At 42.2% G+C, this 11,036-nt stretch overlaps 1 pseudogene; it reads right to left on the bottom strand.

The window, feature by feature from the left end:
* Positions 1-407: 407 nt before the first annotated feature.
* Positions 408-11,036, bottom strand: part of LOC138847407 (SUMO-conjugating enzyme UBC9 pseudogene) — a 49,240-nt pseudogene continuing 38,611 nt past the window's right edge.

Genomic DNA, 11,036 nt, shown 5'->3' with positions numbered 1-11,036 from the left:
TGCTATGGCTTGGGGAAGCAGAAGATGGCCCAAGCCCTTGGGCCCCTGCACCCTCGTGGGAGACTGGGAGACCCAGAAGAAGCTCCTGGTTCCTGACTTCAGATTGGCGCAGCTCCGGCTGTTGCGGCCAATTGGGGAGTGAACCATCAGATGGAAGATCTCTCTCTCTCTCTCTCTGCCTCTCCTCTCTCTGTGTAACTATGACTTTCAAATAAAATAAGCAAATAAAAAAAATTTTTTAAGTTGTATTATAATTACGTCTAAGTGCTCACAAAAGATTTATCATTCTTGGGTGCTTCTTTAAAGTTAAGTTTCTAAAAAAGGGGGGGAGGGGTGAAATTAACTTCAAGATACAATGACTTTGAACAGTCCTTGTCTCCACTGTTGAGGAACAGTTTTTGTTGTTTTTCTTGTTTTTTTTTTTTTTTTTTTCCATGCAAATTGTTGAACTCTACCTAGAATAGAGTTGGTCTTCTGTATATAAAGTTAACTCAAAAATGGATCTGACCGGAATGGGAGAGGGAGGAGGAAAGGGGTGGAAGCGTGGGTTGCAGGGTAGGTATCGTGGAAACAATCACTGAATTCCTAGAGTTGTACTTATGAAATGCATGAAGTTTGTGTTCCTTAAATAAGACGTTTGGGGGTTAAAAAAAAGAACTAGGGGTGACACAGGCAGCAAAACCAGTCCTCCAAAGGCAGGTGGAAAAGATGTACTGGAGGTCATGCTTTGGAGAAGAAAAAACACCTAAGAGAACTTGCAGACAGGGATGGGAGCCATTCCTCAGAAAAGCACATGGTAGACAAGGAACATTTTGCATCTATTTTCAGGGAGTCCATCAACCCCTGAAAATAGTAACTCCTAGAGTTCGCAGTCTGATTTACTGGTAAAAGTTAGCTGCCTTGAAATGTCTGTACTTGCCATTGTTTTATTCTTAAAAAAAAAAAAAAAGGCAAAACAAAAGCATTACTGTCATTTGAAAATCCCACAAGCATGAAGACCTGAAGACCTTGACAAAATAAAAACAGAAATGAAGCAGAAAGCGAAAGAGAACACAGCCCAGTAAAGGCCTCTCTGAAGATACAGGACACATCCAATGTCACATCACAGGCTTCGAGAAGGGGCAGCTGTATGGTCCTCTCATCTAAGACCATCTCTTCCACAGCACCCCTGCCAGTCCCAAACCCAGCCACAGACCCGACCAATGTGAAAACACAAACACAGGCTGAGACTCCCTTGACATATGGAGACAATAAAAGGAACAGGCGCCAGGTAGAGGTCAGAAGCCACCTCAGACCTGCACCTGCTGAGGCACAAACACGGGCTCCCACAGGCTCCATCTGCTGTGTCCAATGGCCAGAACCTCCCTCTGGGAAGCATACGCAGAGAATCACAAGGACATTCCCCCACCCTCACAAGACCGACCATCAGCTCGGGTAAGAAAGGTCAGAGAGGGAAGTCCAACAAAGACCAGGAAAGGAAAACAGCTTTTCTGCTCTGATTCATCAACCACAAGCAGTGAGCCTGATGCGTGTGCATAGTTTTCTCCAATTGCTTTGAGTGACCCTATGGTTTAGGATATACTACCTGTGATAGGTTCCCCAATTGACAGAATGACCTCAGCCTCTCTTTCACGTTCAAAACGTGTACCCTTAAATATGATGGGAAGTTGATTACAACAAAAGAAATCTGGTGCGGGCATTTTTCATAGCAGTTAAGGTGCTGATTAGAATGCCTCCATCACATATGGAAGTGCCTACATCAGAGTCCCAGCTCTACTCTCAACTCCAGCTTCCTGTTTATGCATACCAAGGAAGGCAGCAGGTGATGGTGCAAGCATTTAGGTCCCTGCCACCCACATGGGAGATCTGCATGGAGTTCCTGGCCCCTGGCTAAGCCACAGCTATTGCAGGCATTTGGGGAATGAACCAGGGACTGAGAGCTGGCTGGAAGTAATGCTGCTGCCACTTACCAACTTACTCATTGTCTACCTGCCCAGTTTCCTCATCTGGGAAATAGAAGTAACCACTCACAGTTACCACACAAAGCTATTGTTGAGAGGACCTCAGGAGATGGGAAATGCAGGAGTACTTTAAAACAGTTCTAAACTACTAAGAAAATACAGGCTGCATCAGGTGAATTGTAAGGCAGAGGGGCCATAAGGGAAGGTGGGTTATAAAGGAGGAACCAGGCACTGACACAGCCCTGCATAAAGACATCTGCTCACTCCACAACATGAAGCTCCACAACTAGCATCCGGTCAGCAACAGAAATGAGCTCAATGGCATCAGCAGAGCCTTCTCCCCTCACCTCCTGCTCCCCTCGCTCATTCACATGCAATAATCTAATGTTAAAGGACGGAACAAGCAATTTGCTAAGATAAGACACAACTAAAAGACAATCATGAAAGTCCCACAGCACCCATGTTCATTAAATCTCAGGACAGGGAGCAGGTATTTGGCCTGGTAAGACACCGAGATCTCACACCAGAGTACCTGGACTCAATATCCAGCTCTGGCCCCAGTCTCTAGCTTCCTGCTAATACAAATTCTGGGAGACAGTGCTGATGGCTGAAGTGATTAGGTTCCTACCACTCAGGATACCTGGATTCAGGTACCAGCCCATCCCTGCTTGAGAACCCCTGGTGAGTAACCCATGAATGGGAGCTCTCTCTGTCTCTCTGCCTCTCAAATAGGTAATAAGAAATATAAGCCAGCTGCCTCTCAAGAAAAATGTATGGCCAGAGGAAAAGGGATATAAACTGTTAGGCCAACTCTAGCCAAAGCTTACAAGTAAATTTATTATAGGAACAATCTTCATTTCAGACATACTCTGAAAATACAATCTTCATTTCAAAACTGGAAATAAAAATATCCCCTCCTCATCAACCTCAAGATTTCTACTTGATCCAACGTCAACCAATAAATGGAGATTTTTCAAAGCCTGGGCCTAATATGACATACAATTGAGAGGATCACAGAGAATATTAATGTTATGGCCTATACCCTTATTCCATAGAAGGACTCTGGGATTCTCAAAGGCCTGACTGACTCCAGCTCTGAGGTGGAGTATACATAAGTTGAGCCTTGTACAGCTTATCATATAAAAAAAGATTAAAAAGTTCTTTACAAAACATGGTGGGGGCATGCCACATGGTCACAGGTGCTAGCTTAACAGGACTGCCACTCACCAACTCTAAGACAATGTGCCCATTAAAATAATCCAGTTCAATAGTGAATTGTAAACCAACAGATGACAGGAATTCATGAATTCATGCCAATAATAAAAAAAGAATGAAGGGAAGCTCTTTATGCAATGGAATATGGAAGCCCAATTGATAAACAAGGAAAGAGAAATGAGATGCAGAATTCTAACTGCACACCTATCATAGTAAAGACTGGATCTGGTAAGATAATGAGAGGAGGGAGATTTACATGATCTTAAAGTGTATCTCACACAGACTGCTTTCTGCAGTAGAAGAAAATGAAAATAGTTATACAGTTGAGAAAATGGACAAAGTCACCACCATCAATAGGCAAGTGTCTGGATGTGATACCCTGAGAAAGGTAAGCAAAGTTGCAGTAAAAGACAATTACAATTAGTTAATAATCTATGCAGTGCTCCAACTGAGACTGCAGAATGTGATCATAAGGAAATGTCAGACAACCTCAATATGAAGACCACTGTAGATCTGGGAGAGAAGGTATATACTTAAAAACTACAATTTCATAGAAGATAAAGGAAGGCTTTATTAGTGTTTCAGATTAAAAGAAAAAATGAATGAATAAAAAAAACCTGACCCTAGATTAAATCCTGTACTGGAGGGAGATGTGTTATAAAAGACATCATTAGCTTCATGCAGAGTTACTTCTAAGGGTACAACTTATCATTTAGCCATAAGACCCCCAAATTCCTTAAACTTGCTGATAAAAATAGCTGTTTAAGTGTTATAAAGATCAAATGGATAGGAATAAGTGATAAAATGACCATATAGATAACAACCAGTGTTAAAGTGATTATATAAATAAGACTAAGTGTTTGGAAATAATAATAGACAGAATTCAAAAAGGCAAGAAGGTGCCAACATGGGGAGCAGTCCATACAGCAGACTCATAGAATAACAATCACTTTAAGTAGCACTCTGATCTCAGAATCAGCCCTTAAGGCATTGTGGTCTGGCTGAAAAGCCCACAAGAGCATTTCAGGCATGGAAATCCAAGACACTCTGGAAAAAAATGTCCTACATTAAGGACCTCAGTGGTTGAGATCCCAGTGGAAAGAAGTGGCCATGAAGCATTTCAGGCATGGAAAACCAAGACACTCTGGCAAAAAAAAAAAAAAAAAAAAAAAAAACCTACATGAAAGATCACTGTGAGTGAGATCCTGGTGGAAAGAAGGGGCCATCAAAGAAGGAGGTACCTTTCTCTGAGGGAGGAGAGAACTCCCACTTTGATCACTGCCCTGTCTAAACAATGTCGGAGTTTGTGGATTCAAAAGGCTTCCATAACCTTGGCAGCTTATGACAAGAGCCTCGGGTGACCACTAATGTCATAAATAAGAGTGTCAATTGTTAAATCAACAACAGGAGTCACTGTGCACTTGCTTCCCATGTAGGACCTCTGTCCTTAATGAGTTATACTATGAGAATTAATGGTAAAATTATTCTTCAGTTATTTTATACTTTTTGTGTCTGTGTGGGTGCAAATCATTGTAATCTTTGCTTAGTGCAGAGTTAACCTATGCTAAGTAAGGTAATTAAAGGTAATTAAAAATGAATCTTAATGAAAAATGGGATGGGAGGTGGCAAGGTTTGGGGTTAGGAGGGCAAGTACAGGCGGAAGAACTGCTATAATCTGAAAGTTGTACCTATGAAATTTATATTTATTAAATAAAAACTTTCTATTAAAAAAAGAAGACATGGCCATGAAAGATGATATACTTTTCTCTGAAGGGAGGAGAAAACTTCCACTTTGCTTATAGCCTTGTCAAGCTAGTGGATCAAAAAGGCTTCGATAGCAGAGGCAGCTCATATCAAGAGCCTTGGGTGATCACTGATGTCATACATAAGTGTGTTATTTGTTGGGGCCAGTACTGTGGCATAGTGGGTAAAGCCGCCACCTGCAGTGCCGGCATCCTATATGGGCACCGGTTCAAGATCCAGCTGCTCCACTTCTGATCCAGCTCTCTGTTATGGCTTGGGAAAGCAGTAGAAGATGGCCCAAGTAGAAGATGGCCCCTGCACCCACGTGGGAGACCCGGAAGAAGCTCCTGGCTTTGAATCTGTGCAGCTCAGGCCTTTGCGGCCATCTAGGGAGTGAACCAGCGGATGGGAGAGACTCACTCACTCACTCTCTCTCTCTCTCCCCCTGGAATTGTGACTTTCAAGTAAAATAAATAAATCTTTAAAAAATAAATAAAGAGTGTTATTTGTTAAATAAACAACAAACAAGAGTCACTGTGCACTAACTTCCCATGCAGGACTTCTGTCCCCAAAGAGTTGTATCATGAGATTTAATAGCAAAATTTGTTCTCAAGAATCACTTCCTTTTCTTGTATTAAATGGAAGATACTATTGTGTCTCATAAGCTACCGTTATGTCTAAGAGCTCACAAAAAATGTATCATCCTTGGGTTCTTCTTTAAAGACAATTAAGGTTCAAAAAGGAAAGAAGGGGGTAAAAGGAAGAGAAAAGTGGAAGGGAAAAAAGATAAAAAAGCAAAATCACCTTTGAGAAGCAATAACAAAGAATAGGCCCTGTCTAGACTGCTGGGGAACAGTTCTCTTAGTTTTTTTATTCCATTCTTTTTCCTTTCTGTTTCTTTCTCAAACCAAATGGGGGGTAGGGGGCGGAGTGGGTGAGAGGGCGGGTATGGTAAAAAGAATTACTGTGAGATATATACAAATAATAAAAAGAAGACATCATTAGTTTAACTGACCAAGTTGGAACATTATTATATTTGGCTTTAAAAATAATAATAAATGCATCAATGTCTATGGAAGGTGACAACAGTGTTTTGGTTATATTAAGAGAACATCACTGGGGCTGGTGCTGGCATCCCATATCGGGGCCAGTTCATGCCTGACTGCTCTTACTATCCAGCCCTGTGCTTATGGCCTGAGGAAGTAGTGGAAGATGGCCCAAGTGCTTGCGCCCCTGCACCCACATGGAGGACCTGAAAGAGGATCCTGGCTCCTGGCTGCAGATCTGCCCAGCTCCAGCTGTTGTGGCCATTTGGGAAGTGAACCAGCGAATGGAGACGGATCTCTCTCTCCCTCTCCCTCCCTCCCTCCAACTCCACCTCTCAAATAAAGAAAATCTTAAAAGAAGAGAGTATATCACTAGGCTTAGGAAATAAATATTTAGTTACCTAGTGGTAAAGGGTCACAATACACACAAAATTGTTCACAAAAATGTCTTCTGTTTATGTGTTGGGGCAGGGGGTGATAATGCAAACACGGCTAAATTTAACAACTGGAGAATATGGAGAAAGGGTACATGGTGTTCATTATACTTTTCTTTCTTTAAGTTTGAAATTATTTCCAATTAAAAACAAACAAAACATGCACTCTGCTCGCGTCATCTGATGCCATTCTTTCTGAATCGCCGTCTCAGCATCCATAGCATCATTCTTTTCTGAATTGAGCCTGCCTGACATCTCCTTCAGAGGCAACTCTTACAATGATTCCTGCAATGATTCCATTTCTTTCAGTCTACACACTACCCCACATAGAATCCGCTTCACACAGAAGGTTTCAACTCCACGAGCACACCGTCTAATTCCAAATTCAAGCAGTCTACTCATGGCCTTCTCCTAGAGGCCCACACGCTCTTCAAACCACCGAAAGGAGACTTCAGGCACAGCTCCTAGGTCTGAGGACAAGCAGACAAGGCCAGGCCATCTGAAAAGGAGCCACCACTTGAGATCCAGCTCGTACTCCTAAACTTCACCACTAAGCAGTCCACTCAGGTGGAAGGGAATGGAGGAGAAACGTAAAGAACAAATGCTTTATTTCACACTTCCAAACAGCCCACACTGAAGGAGAATGAATGCTTTAAAAATAAAAAAAAATAAAAAAAACTCAAAAGAAAGAACTGAGACAGGAGCAGAGATACTGTCACCTTTCATTATTTCAAATATAGTTCTTGCTCTCACATACTCACAGATGTCACGGTTTTAATTCTTTGTATGTCCCAAGCATACACTTTGCTAGAATCCACTACTCTGCACCGATCCCAGCTGCCTCTCACTTCCTCACTTTGAAATATAAGAGCTCAGCCAGGAGAAACACCTGGCTCCTGGCTACAGATCAGCACAGTGCGCAGACCGCAGCGGCCATTGCGGGGTGAACCAACGGCAAAAGGACCTTTCTCTCTGTCTCTCTCTTTCTCACTGTCCACTCTGCCTGTCAAAAAATATAAAAAAATAAAAAAAAGAAATATAAGAGCTCAGGAGAACCACCACTTTCTCAGGGCATAAGACAGGCCCAGGTTTGCATTAGAGAACCACAGGTACTTTTCACAATCTTCTTCCACATGTTTTCACTGGCATCACTTTGTTCTGTGTAGCAGAATTAAAAGATTCAGTTGAGGATGCCTATGATGGAACACAGGTGTCTCACCCAGGTGGAGCTAAAGCTGGAAACAGATTTTTACTTCCAAGTGGCCTGGGCACCCAACATTTTTCACCATGCTACTTAAAGAGATCCTCCTCTGCCAGACGTGCTACTGAAATGAGCACTTAGCCCCTGGAGGACTCCTGACTTGGACTGGAAACTATCCACTCATTTGAACACCGCAGATGGTATATTTGCATATTACAATTTTCCTAGTTGATGAGTATGGGGGGGATTATTGAAGAAGCAGATGGGTGGCCAAACTTTTTTTGTTTTAATATGTCACTCTGGCAACTAACCAGGCTGATAACACCTAAGAACTAAACTTGACAAAACTCAGAACACACACTCATCACAAGGTTGCAGTGAGCCATTTATGAATGTAGAACCCCGAAAATAACAAATAAAGACTCTGAGTCAAGTTTACCCCAAATTTACATTTGGGATCAATCATAAAACAAACTCAAAGCCATGGCTCTGGAGGCAGAAATTAGTAAAGCCAAGAACATACTACAAAATAGGGACGTCAGCTGTGGAAAATCAAGGTTGAAAAATTATAGTAATTTAAGGGCTGCCAAGCAAAAATTTTACTGGGCAAAGTGGAAACAGGATAGAAAACAGAGGCAAATACTTGCCAACTAAAAGTCACCTTAATTTTGTCCCAAATCTCCAGATAAAGGAAAACTTGTTTCTATCCAAAATTATGCATATAATGGCTTCCACTCTGCACCACTTACCACACAGAGGCAGGTGGCATGGAGAAGTAGGTGTCTTTTGGTCTGTTCCCATGCATTGATGGTCATCAACCAGTCTTGGGCAGATTTACTCTTAAGTAACTGTCAGTGGCATCAACACTTTAGACAGAGTCAAAAGAATAACATCCCCTTCCTTACCTGATTATTCTTGTAAAACTTCTTGGTAGCACTGTGTCAAATCAGGCATTGATTACAACGAAATAAAGTCTCAGTACACAAAGTCATCCTATCATTGTGATCATGGAATAGGATTTCAAAAAGCTGGAAATGAATGAAGGTGTCACAAAGATAATCAAGACCACATTCAAAGCACAGGCTGACTAAGAGGTACACATATGGCAGACAAAAATTAGTAGTCTCATGAAAATAATTTTGCAATATATACTCTGACCCTAGCATTTCTAGTTCTCCTCTACCTCCAAAGAAATAATCCTGAATAATTAAGTTTTTTATGCAAAAAGATTTTCACTGTAAAATTATTTACAATACATAAAAATAAAGCAATAACCTATTTATTCATAGATTATCAATTACACAAATAATGGTACATTACAAAATGGTCTACAGACATTAAAAATGAGCTTTTAAAGGTCATTTACATGATACAATTAAGTTTTTACATGTTTTAGACATGACAATCAAAGCAATCAGCTGAAAGTTTGTCAGGGGTCAGCTTTGTCACGTAGTGGGTAAAGGCGCTGTCTGCAACACTGTTATCCCTTACGGGCACCGATTCATGTCCCAGCTGCTCCACTTCCCATCTAGCTCCCAGCTGATGGCCTGGGAAAAGCAGTGGAGGATGGCCCATGTGTTTGAGCCCCTGCAACCCACACGGGAGACCTGGATGAGGCTCCTTGCTCCTGGCTTCGGCATGACCTAGTGCTGGCACTTGCAGCCATCTGGGAAGTGAAGCAGCAGATGGAAGATTCTCTCCCTCTCTGTCTGTGTCTCTGTCTGCCCACTCCTAAATTCCCAAACATTCTGGAGCAACAACGCCCTCTGGGCATCACCATCTTTCAGGGCCCTCCGTCCTAACACATCCAAAACGTCCTCCAAGTTCCCTCTCAGCATTCCCCAGCTCACTAAAGAGAACCATCGTCCCCGGGTTGTTCCAACCAAAAATGTAAGGGTTAGCCTTGACTTTTCCCTCTTTCTCCACACGCAGTCCCCAAGACGTTGAAGATAAACTATCTTCAAAGATCGTCCTGATCCTTATACTTCTAACCTCACTGCCAGACTGTGGGCTAAAGCCACCATTCTCCCGTGTCCAGATCCTGCAGAAACCCTCCCACACTTACCCCGCAGGGAGAATCAGCCTCCGCAAGGGTTCAGACCCGTACTCTGTAACATAGAAGCTGCGTGTCGGTGCTTCAGTCCCTTCAGGCTGGGAAAGGCAGCAGTGCCTACCCTCACAGGAGGTGCTGTGCGAGCCAAAGGAGGCGACAAATCGAAGGAGGTGGAATGGTGCCTGCCCAGCCAGTTTACCTTCGTTTCCATGAACTTGCTCCTTACTGGATCCCAACACAAAGTGAGTGTGTGGCACACAGCAGAGCCCCATGAGTGCTTACTGAACCAATGCATTGGGCACAGAGTGATCATCTACCGGTGATGCTTCACTCAGAGGGGCCCCTAATGCTGCATCTCCTGGCTTCTGCCAGCTCTTCCTATTTGTGTGGAACGGAGCCTCAAGTTAACTTCACGGATTGACCCGAGAAGAAAACGGTTCTAAAATCTAATTTTTTGAATTTATTTTTTTTTAAATCAGTTGTTCCAACTATTTAATCTGAGTGCTTTCTTATTCCCTAGGAATTTCTTTTTTTAGTTTTTAACCATCATTTCCTACCCACTTTAAAAACCATACTAGATGTCCAGCCATCTGTTCCATCTTCTCAGAAAACATCAAGACACAGAATCAGAAACCGTGGAAAAATTACCACTCCATGCTGATGATGGTAAGGTGCTAGTAGCAGAATAATCTGGTACGTTTTGCAGCATATATGAGAAGTTTATAAAAAGCTGAAAACTCTTAAGTGATTCTCCTTAAAATATCTCCTAAAGAAATAATCACGGATGAGGTTAAACATTTATACATAAATGTGTTCACATCAATGTTTTATTGTAAAAACTTGGAAAAAACCTAAATGACCAACAATAAGAAAATATTTAAGTAAAGTATTCAAGCAGCCATTTAACCGTCAAAGCTTTTTAAAAAATGCATTTAGTGTAAGAGGGGAAATGTTCAATCATGGAGAGAAGGGGCATGGAAAAAAGGCTGTAGGGAAACGCACCCAAGTACAAAGAGCAGCCCTCTGGAGTTGCTGGACAATGACGTCCTTGTCCTTGCCGAAGTTCAAATCCCAGCTCTGCCATATACTAGGTGTGGGATCTTAGGCAAGTTATCCACCAAAACTTTCTCATTTATGAAGTAAATATAGCTAGTACACGTCAAGTATGTGGAACGGTATCCAGCACAAGGAAGTAGCACACACGGGGTTCCAGTATTATTACTTTTTTGTACTGAAAATCTTCATAATGACCCTATGTCACTTTGGGCATTGTGGTTAAGACGCCAACTAAGACACCCATTGTCCAATGTTGGAAGTTTAATAGGCAGTTCTAGCTCCTGACTCCAGCTTCCTACTAATGCAGACCCTGGGAGGCAGCGGTGA

The sequence above is a fragment of the Oryctolagus cuniculus genome, chromosome 1 (genome assembly GCF_964237555.1).
Source record: "Oryctolagus cuniculus chromosome 1, mOryCun1.1, whole genome shotgun sequence".
Taxonomy (NCBI): domain Eukaryota; kingdom Metazoa; phylum Chordata; class Mammalia; order Lagomorpha; family Leporidae; genus Oryctolagus; species Oryctolagus cuniculus.
The sequence above is the reverse complement of the archived record's forward strand: the minus strand, read 5'-3'. Positions and strand labels throughout refer to the sequence as shown.